We start from the raw sequence: 12,780 nt of genomic DNA on the forward strand, positions 1-12,780 counted from the left end.
GTTCATTTTATGAATGGAGAAACTTAGGTTCAAAGAGTTTAACTTGGCCGGGACACAGAGCGAGGACATGATGAAACCAAGTATATCTGACCGAAAAAGCTGTTGTTCTTCACCACTGATTTTCTTGGTGCTCTGTGTGGGCCTGAACATATCTAGGACATTTGGACTCAGTTGTAGAAGATACATTTTAAGACAGACAATAACCAAACAGTGGCTTCATAGGGAGGCTATTAGCATAGTAAAGAATATGGAAACCACAGCATGTGGGGAATGTTCAAAGAGAAGGAGGATGTTTTGTGCAGAGGAGAGACAATGGGAGGTGGAGGTCAGGAATGAAAGGGTGTCAAATGGAAGAGAGCAGACATGTCCTGTGTGGCTCCAAATGGCAGAACTGGAACAGCAGATGGAAGCTACAGTGAAGCAGATTTCAGCTTGACACAAGAACTAACTTTCTAAAGAATAGAGATGTGGGATGAAGCTCTTGAACTCATCCCCCTCCTCCCTCCAAGCCTGTACAGCCATCTGTCAAAGATGTTGGATTTCAGGAAAGAGATCCTTCCACCTCTAAGAGTCTGCGATTTTCTAGATGAGTTTATAATTTATTTAAAAGAAAGGTAAAGACCATTTGAGCTGATTTAACACGAATCTTGTCTAGGGGCTGAGGGATTACATTAGACTCTGAGTTCCTTTCAGCCTTTTGAGCAGGTAACTCTTCTATTGGGGCCATAACTGAGGCATATTTTAAATCAGAAAGGAAGAATATTGTTTTTGTCCTGAATCTAAATCCTCCTTAAAAATAATAATTCTTGGATGGTATTTTTGTATTTAATTCATTTCAGTCTTTCCTGTGTGTTTATTTTGTGTTCAGCCCTGCATAGGTGAAAAATTTGTAACCATACCCCCTCTCTAGCCCATCCCTCCTTAGTACCACTCTAGGACAAGACCATGAATAGTCCTGCTTTTCATGGCCCCTCCAATTCCTCCTTTCCCTGAGGTACCTACAGGCATTGTGCAGACAGAAGTTACCTGTGTTTGTAATTCACAAACCCCAAAGAGCAGTGAAGAAAAAAGGAATGAGTCTTACATGATTACAAGGAAGGAGGGGACAAAGCTGGCTCCAAGTGCATTTCTACACAGTGTGGGTTGAATTTTCTCTAGAGAAAGTGTGCTTATTATTGGTTTCCCACCAACCTTGTGGTGCAGAGGGCATCTACGAAGTGCTAGATGAAATAGGATCATGTGCAATTTCACAAGGTGTTCAAAGGGGATATAGAATCTTGGTGTAAGATTTGAAGAGCCCCATTCCCTGAAATTGTCCTTCTATGGACCTGAAATCTTACAATTTTAACACTGTTCTTCTGAGTTAAGCATTTTCCTAGCTATTCTTCTAAAGGCAATTCACCTGGGAGATAAAATACCTTAGCTCCTGATGTCAGTACTGGAAAGGGAGTCTTCTTCCAGGAGGTAGTAGTAGTTTATTGATTACTTGCTTCATGATAGGTGCTGTCCTGAGCTCATATTATTTTAATCTTAGTTAATATTCACAACAGCACTATAATTATATATCATTACTGTCTGCATTTTACAGAGGAGGAAACTGAGCCTTAGAAAGGTTAAGTACTTTGTCTAAGTTCACACAGCTAGTAAACGGTGGCGTCTGGATTTGCCTTCAAAACCTATATTCTTAACCAGTATGTAACACTGTTGCTAGTGCTCTCTAGATACAGTAATTATCTGACTCTCAGACACAGGAGAGAGCCCAGCTTAAGAATGCTATGTGTGTGTGTTGGGGGAGAGGGGGTAGGAGACACAGGAAGGTTTTATTGTGAATTAACCCTAAATCCTAACCCTAGGTCAATTATTAATCTAAAGTTTATCTGAGATGGTTAATGTAATGCTGACTTCTGACATAGTAAGGTCATCATTAGCATTTTACTATTTGCCTCAAAGTCAACTGAAGTACATATCAGTAAGTAATTACTTATGGACTAACCCAGCTACATTCTCTCTCCCTTCCTCCCTCCTTTCCTTCCTTCTTCCCTTCTTCCCTCTTGTTTCCTCCCTTCTCAGGTACTCAATTATTTCCGAGTATTTGCTCTGTGCCTGGCACTGTGCTATACGTTGAGGATATGAAGATGAGTAAGTCTCAGTCTATATCTTTAGAGATCTCACAGCCTGGAAGGAGAGTTAAAAAATAATTACTATTCGACATGGCAATGGTTATAAAGGAGCAGATTTTCCAAACTGGTGTTTCAAGGAACATTCTTTGGCAGGATGTTAAGTAAGTGTACCATGAAAAAGAAGTATTTTGAGTTAAAATAACTTGAAGAAATGCTGGGTAAAATAAAATTAAGTAAGTTTTTTCTTCCTGGGGAATTTTCATACCCTTTAAAATGCTAATGTGCACTGTGAATCTCCAAGAAGGGAAGAGAACACATTTTCCAAACTCATTTGACCTCATAACCTTCTTTTTACATGACATACTTAATGAAATATTTGCTCATTCTTCCATCCATGCATCTATCCATCCATGCATCCATCCATCCATCCATCCATCCATCCATCCATCCATCCATCCATCCATCCATTATCCCTCCACCCATCGTCCATCCATCTATCTATCTATCTACTTATCCATCCATCCATCTAAACATCTATCCATCCCTCCAGCACTTCATGATGACCCACTATGTGCCAGACACTGTACTACATCCTGGGGATCCAGCACGGAGTTTAGTATTCTCTTGGGAAGATAAGAAAGCAAACAAACATATACAATTGTCAGAGTGTAGTAAGATTCATGTAGGAAATAACTAGGGTTCTATGAGAAAAAAACAGGGTGATCCACTTAAGTACATGGTCAAGAAAGCCCTTTGTGAGCAAAAGACATTTTAGGCAAGTACCTGGAAAAAGAAGATGAGCCACCTTTGCAAAGAGCAAGAAGAGCCATCCAGGAAGAGGAATCAGCAAGTGCCAAGTCCCTGGAATGCAGAAAGCCTTGGCAAACAGAAATTTGAGCTTCCTCCAGGAGTGCAGGTCTTCTTAAAGGCAGAAGGCTGGACCTGATATTAAAAAAATTAGAATCTCATCCTCATAATATCACAGAGTTGGAGGAGACCCTGGCAACATCGATTCCAAGTTCTTATTCAAGAAGGTCCCATCTTGTAACATACAGGGCTGTCTGCCACACTTGGCTGTTTATAGGATTTTCCTCTTTAGATGGGAGGTTAACTTCAACCTCCTAATGTAGCTGGTGAGAATGTTGCTTGTGACATTTCTCTTTCATGTGAAATGAGGACCAAAGAGGATTCAACATATCGCTATGTTTTAAAGGAGGAACTTCTCTCAGAGGTGCAGATCCCCATACAAATGATCTTAACTGGTAACCTTCGTTCTCTGTTAGAAATGGGAAACAACAAGCCTGAAAAAGGAAATTGATGAAGAAACAATTTGGTTGTTCTTGACTCAGTGGCCAAGGAGGGAACACAGGTAACCCTGATTCTTGAAGCCTGAGTGCCCTGCTCCCCAGGCTTTTACCTTCCAGTTCCCCCTGCAAGATTAAACATCCCCAAACACTATTTTTGTGGTCTCTGCCCTGGTTCAAGGAGTTACAATGGATCTTCTTTATTGTCAACAGAAAACCTCTCAGCAAGACATTCAGGACTATCTATTATTGTCATCATTTTCTTCTGGCTGACCCTCTTCCTTCTCATTCACTTCCCCCAACACATAGGTGCTCTCTCTTTTTCTCTTTCTCTGAACGTGTTTCAGCATGGAATTAAGGACACACATACACACACAAAAGAAAAAAAATTGGGCTTTGGTATTGCAGCTGTAGCTTTGATCTTTTTTAAAATTTTTATTGATTTATTTAAAATTTTTTTTTAGTTTTTCTTTATTTCTTCTGAAAAATGGGATACATATGCAGAACATGCAAGCTGGAGCTTTGCTCTTTCTTATGCTGCTTGCTGTTTGCCTGACTGTGCATCTTGCAGACCTTTAGCTTCTTCATCTGCATTCATAGGTAGTAATAATAATATTTATCAAGTAATAATAATAATGGTTACACAAGATTGTTGTTATTTGAACTCACCTGTCACAATATCTTCCCATTATGGGCTAGGACAGACTCCTTCCTCTGGAATCTAATTCTTCCATCTTGCTTGCCCTCTGCTGAGGTCCTTTCTCTTTGGAGACAAGAGAATCTTTCTGATTCTCCCCTCCCATTTGGACTTCATGGCCCTTACTTGGCTATTTAGAGTTGGCCTTTAAAATGGCAGACTTTGTTTCCCATTTGCTCTACTTTTTGCTATCAGAGGCCACCCAGCTTTCCTCCATTCCCAGTTCTTGTGTCCAAGCTAACACAGCCTGTGTGAGAGCCTTTGGCTCTTGCTTAGTTTGGAGGGAGAATTGGAAAGTTATTCTCTGAGGTCCAACCTTGGTAAGCAGAGACAATGAAGATCTAGTCCTATCCTCTTGGCCAGTTTTCAGTCAAGACCTCTTCTTTGTTGGCTACACAAGGAACTCTGGTATTGGTATCTGGTCTACCTCTGTAGCCTCATGGTCTGGTGACTCTCACATGTCACTGAACACACTCTGAAGCTAGCCATGACTTCTAGATCCTTGACTTACTATAACCTCAGCTAATTCAACAGGAAGATAGAAGAGTTTCATTCAGAACCTAGAATCCAGCATGTCCTAGCTCTTGCCATAGCCCTCGCCACATCAATTGACATTCCCAAATAAGCTTCTGCAGGTCATCTATACATCCTTCCTCTTTTCTACTGTAGATGCCACAAGCTCACAGGTAACGAGATGTGGGTTGCTTATGTCCTTTTCCTGCTGTTTCTCTGGTTGGGGAAGCACTAGGGAAAGAGGAACTTCTTCTGATGCTCAGGGCCTCTGTCAAGACTGCTTGGATGGCAATGTGCGATGGCAATTTGCAATGACTCGGGCTAGCATGGTGGGGTCATAGCACCATCCAAGGCTCTAGCACAGACCTAGTAGTGGCTCTGTTAGGGTCTGAATATCCAAAATTCACAGGTTGAAATCCTAAACCCCAATGCGATGCTATTAAGAGATGGGAGTTGATTAGATTACGAAGGCAGAGCCCTTATAAAAGGGATGAGTGCCCTTATAAAAGAGGCCCAAGAAAGCTCATTCGTTGCTTCCACTATGTAAGGACAGAGTGAGAAGGTTCAAGCCAGGAGAAAACAGGCTATCACCAAACACTAAATCGCAACTCTTTGATATTAGACTTCTCAATCTCCAGAACTGTGTAAATAACTTTCATGAGTAACTCAGTTTATGGTATTTTGTTAGAGCAGTGTGAATAGACTAAGACATTCCTACCTAGAAAATGCCTCTTTCCTTGTCACTGGCTGGAGAAGAATGATTTAGAAGAGTGCATCCAATTCTGGAACAGATTCAAGGATGTTATTGTGTATCAACTGGTGATTTCAATACTCTTGTCCTTGCTGCAAGAAAAAAATGCGTTGGAACTTGGGATGTGTGTAAAGGAGGAAGGAGTGCTTTATGTATTTCTCCAGCAGAATTTCGCTAATATCTTATTAGTTACATTGTTACATGATCACCTCTAATAGCAAGGAAGGCCAGGAAATGGTCTTTGAAACTAAGTGCATTGCCTCCCTGAATTAAATTGGAATTCTATTTGTAGGAAGGAAAAGTGATAGCATTTGGTAGGCAACTGCAGTGTTTATCATCTCTAATGACACCAGTCAACCTACCTTACCTACCATTTCTCTGAGCTCCTTCTCTTGGAACATTTCATCCTATAGCTACCTTTTCTCTGTGTTTTTTCTCAGTGTTGCCAGAACCCAGGTCAGGATCTCAATAGAGTGCAGGCCACCTTAAAGGAGCTATAATGTGCTTCTGGTGGTCTCAGGATCGGTGTAAAAAGCATTCTGACCAGTTCTTGGTCCCAGAAGTCATCTAAGAGGGAAACAGTGATTAACTCTTCTTCTTAATGAGATGCTGGAAGACCATTTGGAGCCTTGGAATAGTGATAAATAGTTTAGCACCATCCCCTTGGTGATAAGTGAGTTTTGCTCAATTAGTTTGCGGGAGATCTGGTTGTTTGAAAGAGTCTGGGACCTGCCTCTTCTCTCTCTCTTGCTCCTGCTCTTGCCATGTGACGCACTTACTCCCCCTTTGCCTTCATCCATGACTATAAGCTTCCTAAGGCCTCACCAGAAGCAGATGCTGGCACCAGACTTCCTGTACAGCCTACAGAACCATGAGCCAACAGGGACCATCAACCTAGTGGTGTTGTAACCTAGTCCACTCACATCATTTCTCATGTCTTTCCTGTTCAGCTCACTCTGAGCCCCTGCTGTCCTAGGTTACAAGCTTCTTATGAACAGAGCTATGACTTAGACACCCTCATGGGTACAAACAATAGGCGTGCATTAAGCATGTCATAGACTAATTAAATGGAATCTGTAGCAACATGTTGGGTTGCAGAATTTTGCCTCTTTAAGAAAGCATTTACTAATTAAGGAAAAGTAGGAGACACATCTTTCGTCTCTTCCTTCGCTATGGTTTGGATGTCGTTTGCCCCACCAAAACGCATGTTAAAATGTGATCCCCAGTACGCAGTGTGGAGGCGGGGCCTCGTGGGAGGCATTTGGGTCATAGGGGTAGATTCCTCATGAATAGATTAATGTACTCCCTTGTGGGTGAGTGAGTCTTAGTTCTCATGGGAATGAATTAATTCCTTTGTTAGTCCATTTTCACATTGCTGTAAAGAAATACCTGAGGCTGGGTAATTTATAAAGAGATTTAATTGGCTCATGGTTCTGCAGGCTGTACAGGAAGCATCTGCTTCTGGTGAGACCTTAGGAAGCTTACAGTCATGGCCGAAGGCAAGGGGGAGTAGGGACATCATATGGTGGGTGCAGGAGCAAGAGAGAAAGAAGAGGGAGGTCCCGGAGTTTTTTAAACAACTGGATCTCCTGTGAGCTAACTGAGAAAGAACTCACTTATCACTAAGGGGATGGTGCTAAACTACTCATGAGGGATCTGGCCCCATGATGCAATCACCTCCACCAGGCCCCACCTCCAACTTTGGAAATCATATTTCCAAGTGAGATTTTGAGGGGACAAGCATCCAAACTGTATCAGTTCCCATAAGAGCAGGTTATTAAGAGGAGTCTCACTTCCTTGATTTTTCTCTTCCCATGTGATCTCTTTGTACATGCTGGCTCCTCTTCCACTTTCCGCCGTGAATTCAAGCAGCAGGAGACTCTCACCAGATGCAGTTACTTAATCTTGTAATTTTCAGCCATCAGAATCATGAGCAAAATAAACTTATTTTCTTTATAAATTATCTGGCCTCGTGCATTCTGTTAGGGCAACACTAAACAGACTAAGAGACCCTCCTTCTATCATTTAAATTTATAATACTCGTGACTTTCTTTCCATTCAGCCCCATTGCTTATCATATATTTTACTCTATATAGGGTTGTTGGTAAGGTCTTGCTAGGTGAGTTAGCTAAGTGGGCTGGTGCAGGAATCAATTGAAGCCATGATCTGAGGTTCGGTTTCCTAATGGACCATTTATCCATGATCTTGAATGGTGATAGGCTCTAGACCTTGGTCTTCTCAGTGGAGAAACCTATTCTTGTTTCAGGTAAAAATACTCCAATATGTGCTACATAGGTAGGTCAGAAGCATTGTTTTAAATCAAGGCACCACATTATTTATGTGTGCTTCTTGGGTGGTCTGAATCAGGACCCCAGGATTAGCATAGTGCTAAAAAAGTAGACTTGCTGCATCATTCTGGAGGCCCACATATTTCTCTATTATGTAGCCACTGACTAACTCCTTACACTTGCAACTCTAGTCACAGAACACCTTTTAACTTCAGATATAAAGGATACCTTAGTTTGGTCACTCTGTGACACTGTAACTTAGGGCTTCTCATCAAAGTCTTGGCCCTGACCTCGGAGTTCCAGGATCAGTGGCCTCAGCTAGGGCCTAGTTAGTGACATTTTTAGATACCCTCCTTCCTCAAGTAATACTAGTTGTGCATCCTATAGTGTAAAACCACCTCAAAACCCCAGTGAGAAACTGAACTGTAGACTCCGTTAACCCCAGTCACAAATAAGCTCCCTGAAGTCATTCACAGTTGATCCCGACTTCAACACACTGGCTTCTAAATCTTGTCAATCACTGATACGATGTCATATCAGACCCAACATGCCATCCACCCCATGTCACCACAGAGAAAATCTAAAACTTCCTTTCCATTTGGTCACATGTTTGAATTTTAGCTCTGGAAATATAGAATTCTGTAATTGATAGCATAGACCATCTTTAATTCCAGAAAGAATGACCTCCTCCTTTGGCTACAGTTTCTTCTTAATTCCAGCTTTGGACCAATCTCTAAGGCTGGCCACAGACTGAGCCCAAGACCAGACCCAAGTTACCCCATAATCATGATCATCCACTTTATATTTTGTCTGACCACTCCTGGATTCTTTCTCTGGTCATAGATTGCTCTGTACTTGATAAATTATAAATGTATAACCCTAGCCACAAATGGAACCCAGAGCTTCAGCCTCAGTCCATCCTCAAACTCTAGCCATAAATTAACAACCCAGAAGGACTTCTCTCTTTGGCTAACTAAAAATCAGAATTATCAATTTTTAAATGAAAAATTTAAATATATATAAATGTCAAGAAACCAGTATAGTGAGCCCTAGTATGTATTTCCCAGCTCCAACAATTACCGGTACATTCTTTTTTTCATTCATAACCTTACTGACTCCTTTTTCCTCCCTCTCTTTGATTATTCTGAAGGAAATGCAGACATCATTATATCCTATCATCTGTATGTGTTTTGGTTTGTATCTCTAAAATGTAAGGGCTCTGTTGAAAAAGATTGACAGGTTAAAACCATGACATAATTGTTACACCTAAAACTTAAAAATTCCTTATGCACAAATATCTAGCAAGTGATTTTATTTCTCCATTTTTTTATATGTAGAATTTTCAGTTTGTTTGATCAAAATAAGTTACTTGTTATTTGTTAAATAAATACATTGTTATTGGTTGATATGCCTGTGTCTTTTAATATATAGGTTTCCTCTTTATTACTATTGTTATTGCATTTTTTGTTGCTGTTGTAGGAACTATTAACTGCCAACTATTAAGCTCTAAATATGGGCCCACACTGATGCTTAGTTCTGGTCACTGATGCACCAGCACAAACTGTTCCAGAGAAGGAAGGCTCTAATCCCAAAGGATGCAAGCCAGGGAGTGGGTGGCATATCCTTCAGTACAGCCACTGACCATGAAACTCCACAAAGCTTCTGCCCTCCAACTAGTGAGGAACATCTGGCTGGCATATCAAACGATGGCCAAATCTTGCATTTATCATGGTCATTCTGTTCTCTCACTGCTATTTCCTGACACAGAATCGTGGCAGCAAAGATGAAGCTAAACAGCCTGTGTATACATATGGAAAATTTAAATTCACATGGGCAGGATAGGCTCATGCTGTCCTTGCCCATGCTTAGTCTGACTATGGCAGTAAAACTCACACAAGACATGATTTACAATCCAGAGCTACAGTTGCTAAGATAAGACACTAAGGTGGACCATTAAGGTGGCAGTGTCAACATTTGCAGGAGTTTAGAGAAGGGAAAGACATTAAGGCATCACCCAGTGGGAGAGAGAAGTGTACAGATAGCTTTCATCGTGGAGAAAAATAACCCTAATGTCAAAATGACCAGGTTTTGGTGATGAGGACTTGATTGTTTCTACAAGCAGCTAGTTTATATTTGAGTGCTGAGATTTTTGAAGCATTTGGCATGATTAGCATTGAGTGAAGTAGCAAAAATCAGCATCTTCAGCAACTTGATATGGCCTTCAGAGAATGATGCTCAAACTTCTTGGCCAATATTCAAGTCTCTGCCCATCATATTCTCGCCTATTTTGACAGCCACATCTCCTTCTGCTCTACTGGACTCTTCCCCAGCCAGACTGAGCTCCTCTCTGCTTCCCAAACAGGACATGTACTTTTCTCTATTTTTGCATCATCTGCTCATATTGTTCCCTTACTCTTGGAATGCCCTTCCCAAGCCCTGTGCACGTGCTATCCAGGAACTTGGATGATAACTCTTGGACGATACAGGAACTGTTAAGAAGCAGCAGGAGGTGCTCCTTAAACACAGAAGAAACTAAAAGAAAGATTTGTTTAAAATGACCCGGAGCTTGGGGCTAGGAAGTTCCTGGATACCTAGACAGCTGGAAGAGGAGCATGAACCAGGAGGCCAGGAGAGAATTCACTCCAACCTGGTGCCCTTACTATGGCACAACTCATCCAAAGAGAAAAGCTCCATGAAAACATGTTAAGCAAAATTATTCGTTCTCATTTCTTAATGTAGCTTTCTGATTTAATAGGAAAAAAAATGCTTGTTTTGGTTTAAATTTCTCTAGTTTTTAGATACCATTTTCTCTCCCAAACTAGGTCATTTGAATTATCTGCTGATAGTTCAAATCTGTAGATAATTTGCTTTTACTCACATTCCTAAGAACTAATTACCTGTACATATAAAATGATGAAATCTCATTATATTTTCTTTTAAAACTCTGACATGCATTTAATTACATTAGTCAATTATTACTGTACATGCTGAGGATTTGCTATTGACCAGCTCGTGCTGGAATATTTACTGCACAGATGTGTTACTTTAATTAAACAAATGTGATTACACACATATCAATTTTTATTTGGTTTCAAAGCCCAGAATCTAAAAGTGACGCAGTTGGCAGAGCTGTGTGGTGTGGTGCTGGTTCCCAGGAACACAGCAAGAGGCACTTTACTGAGGGAACGCTGCGTGCCTGCAACTCTGCGTGGGAGACTTCAGCCACAAGTGGGTTTTTGTCTGTGTGTAAGTGACATTGAGTGAACCCAAGAAGGGAACAAACAAACCAGCCCTGAATCTTTCTAGCACATCTTCAGCTTTGCTCTCTTATATATAGGAAGTGAGGGACAGTGCTTGGAGAACCTGCAGGAAAACTAATCTAAAACCCAGTCCATTTGAGAGTGGGAGTTGCTTGGAACTGGTCCTTGGTTAAATAGGCCAGCTGGTATTTCTCTTTAAAATCAGGGATGAAATTGGACAACACTAGAACATTGAACTTGGTCTCTTGGGCTTTTCCTGCCATATCCTACAGCAACTCCCTAAGCCATGAGGTTGGCATCAAGAAAGAAGTCCACCTCCCAGTGCCTAGTCCCAAGCAAGCAGTTTTGAGGAAAAATGTGAAGAATTAGATGGAAAATATGAACGTGCTTTACAAACTGGAGAAATGTAAAATTATCTACAACTCTTGCTAAAATGATTACACATATCAGGCAAAGAGGAACTAGTCTTGGTTATTAATAAAGGCAGTAAGTCAACTCATTAACCAGCAAACACTGAGCACTGTATGAACTGGTTTCTGGTGGGCACAAACAAAGACAGGAGTTTGTGCACATGAATGAAGACTAGTTGTTTTCCTTGGCCTTGGACACAAGGGATTGCTGTGTTGGTTGTCAAGGGTATCTGTGTCTGGGATGCATGGCTATGGCACCTGAAGAACCAATCCAATTGGTCAAGTCAACCAAAAGTTCTGCTTAAATAGTTTCCAGTCATTTTGGATCTAGGTAGTGTCTCTGAGGATGAGATTGGGAGCCAATGAGATGGGACACGCTTGTGCTCCCAAATTCACCCTGAGCATCAAGAATTCACTGAAATGCTGGAGAGCATGTCATCCACTCCAGGCTCAGAGGGAGGTAAAGGAGAGGCAGCAAGTTGTTGCGAAAAGTAAAGAAAGTGCAGGCTGGAGGTGAGACAGAGAAGCACACGAAGAGCAGGTGCAACACCCAGATGTGTGGCTTCAACCACTTATCGTGACAGTGCCCTATCTAACAGTGATGATGAAACCCATCTCATAGTGTTGTTACGGGGATTATGAACCATATATGTGTGATGTCCAGAACTTAGTACATTCTCAGGAAATTGCTGTTGGAGATGATGAGGATAATAGGGTTGGTGTGGAGCAGCTGGGAATGATTAATTTTTGGGGGAAAAAAGTTGTTTTCATTCACTTTGCCTATGCCATTCTTCTTTCAGCATTTGGCGCAGCACTGACCCATTCCCATTCTCACCTCAAGACAAAAGCCTACATAGGTACCTTTGCAGAGCGTTAAGAGAAGGAAAGTTATCTGGTCCAGCTCCCTTGAAATGAATTGCATAACTCTTTCAGCTATGTGGTGGCAGAATTAGGAAATGAATCTGGGTCTCTTACTTTGAGGTAAATGCTCCTTACCTTGCATTTCTTTATGGGATGAATATTATACATCACCTACAGAGATATGCATTTAAAAAGAGAAGTATGAGGAAGGCAATAATTAACCCAAACTAGAAGTGGTATTTCAGACATTTCTGTTTTATCAAGTGAGACACTGTTGGGATATTGCTGGCATATATACCCTCCCGGTAGCTCTTGGAAGGGGCCAGCATTTTCCTATGAATTAGACTTGAGGTTTCCAACTCATGTTGGTTGAAATATTGACCCTTCAACCAAGTGGAGTTTGGGCTTCTTCAGGTTCCACATTCTCTCTCCTTCACCCTGAGTACCTTATGCAAATATCATTTTCTGTGAGTGCCGTGAAGTTAGAAAGTCTGGGAAGCATCAGCTTAGCTGGACTAGCTGATCCATAAGACCAGACTTTGCCTGTGAAGAGCTAAACGATCAGCATATAACATT

At 41.3% G+C, this 12,780-nt stretch overlaps 1 long non-coding RNA gene across 2 annotated transcripts in view; it reads left to right on the plus strand.

Moving 5' to 3' along the window:
• Nucleotides 1–12,780, plus strand: part of LOC110741795 — a 171,555-nt gene that overhangs the window by 123,396 nt on the left and 35,379 nt on the right. Inside the window, exons 4-6 of one of the 2 annotated variants that reach the window (XR_002518685.2) lie at nucleotides 2,071–2,281; nucleotides 10,771–10,901; nucleotides 12,144–12,324. This is a non-coding gene — a long non-coding RNA (uncharacterized LOC110741795). Of the gene's footprint in view, nucleotides 1–2,070; nucleotides 2,282–10,770; nucleotides 12,325–12,780 lie in introns of both variants that reach the window. The other variant, XR_002518686.2, reaches the window with a different exon arrangement.

Source organism: Papio anubis, chromosome 19 (genome assembly GCF_008728515.1).
Source record: "Papio anubis isolate 15944 chromosome 19, Panubis1.0, whole genome shotgun sequence".
Classification (NCBI taxonomy): Eukaryota; Metazoa; Chordata; class Mammalia; order Primates; family Cercopithecidae; genus Papio; species Papio anubis.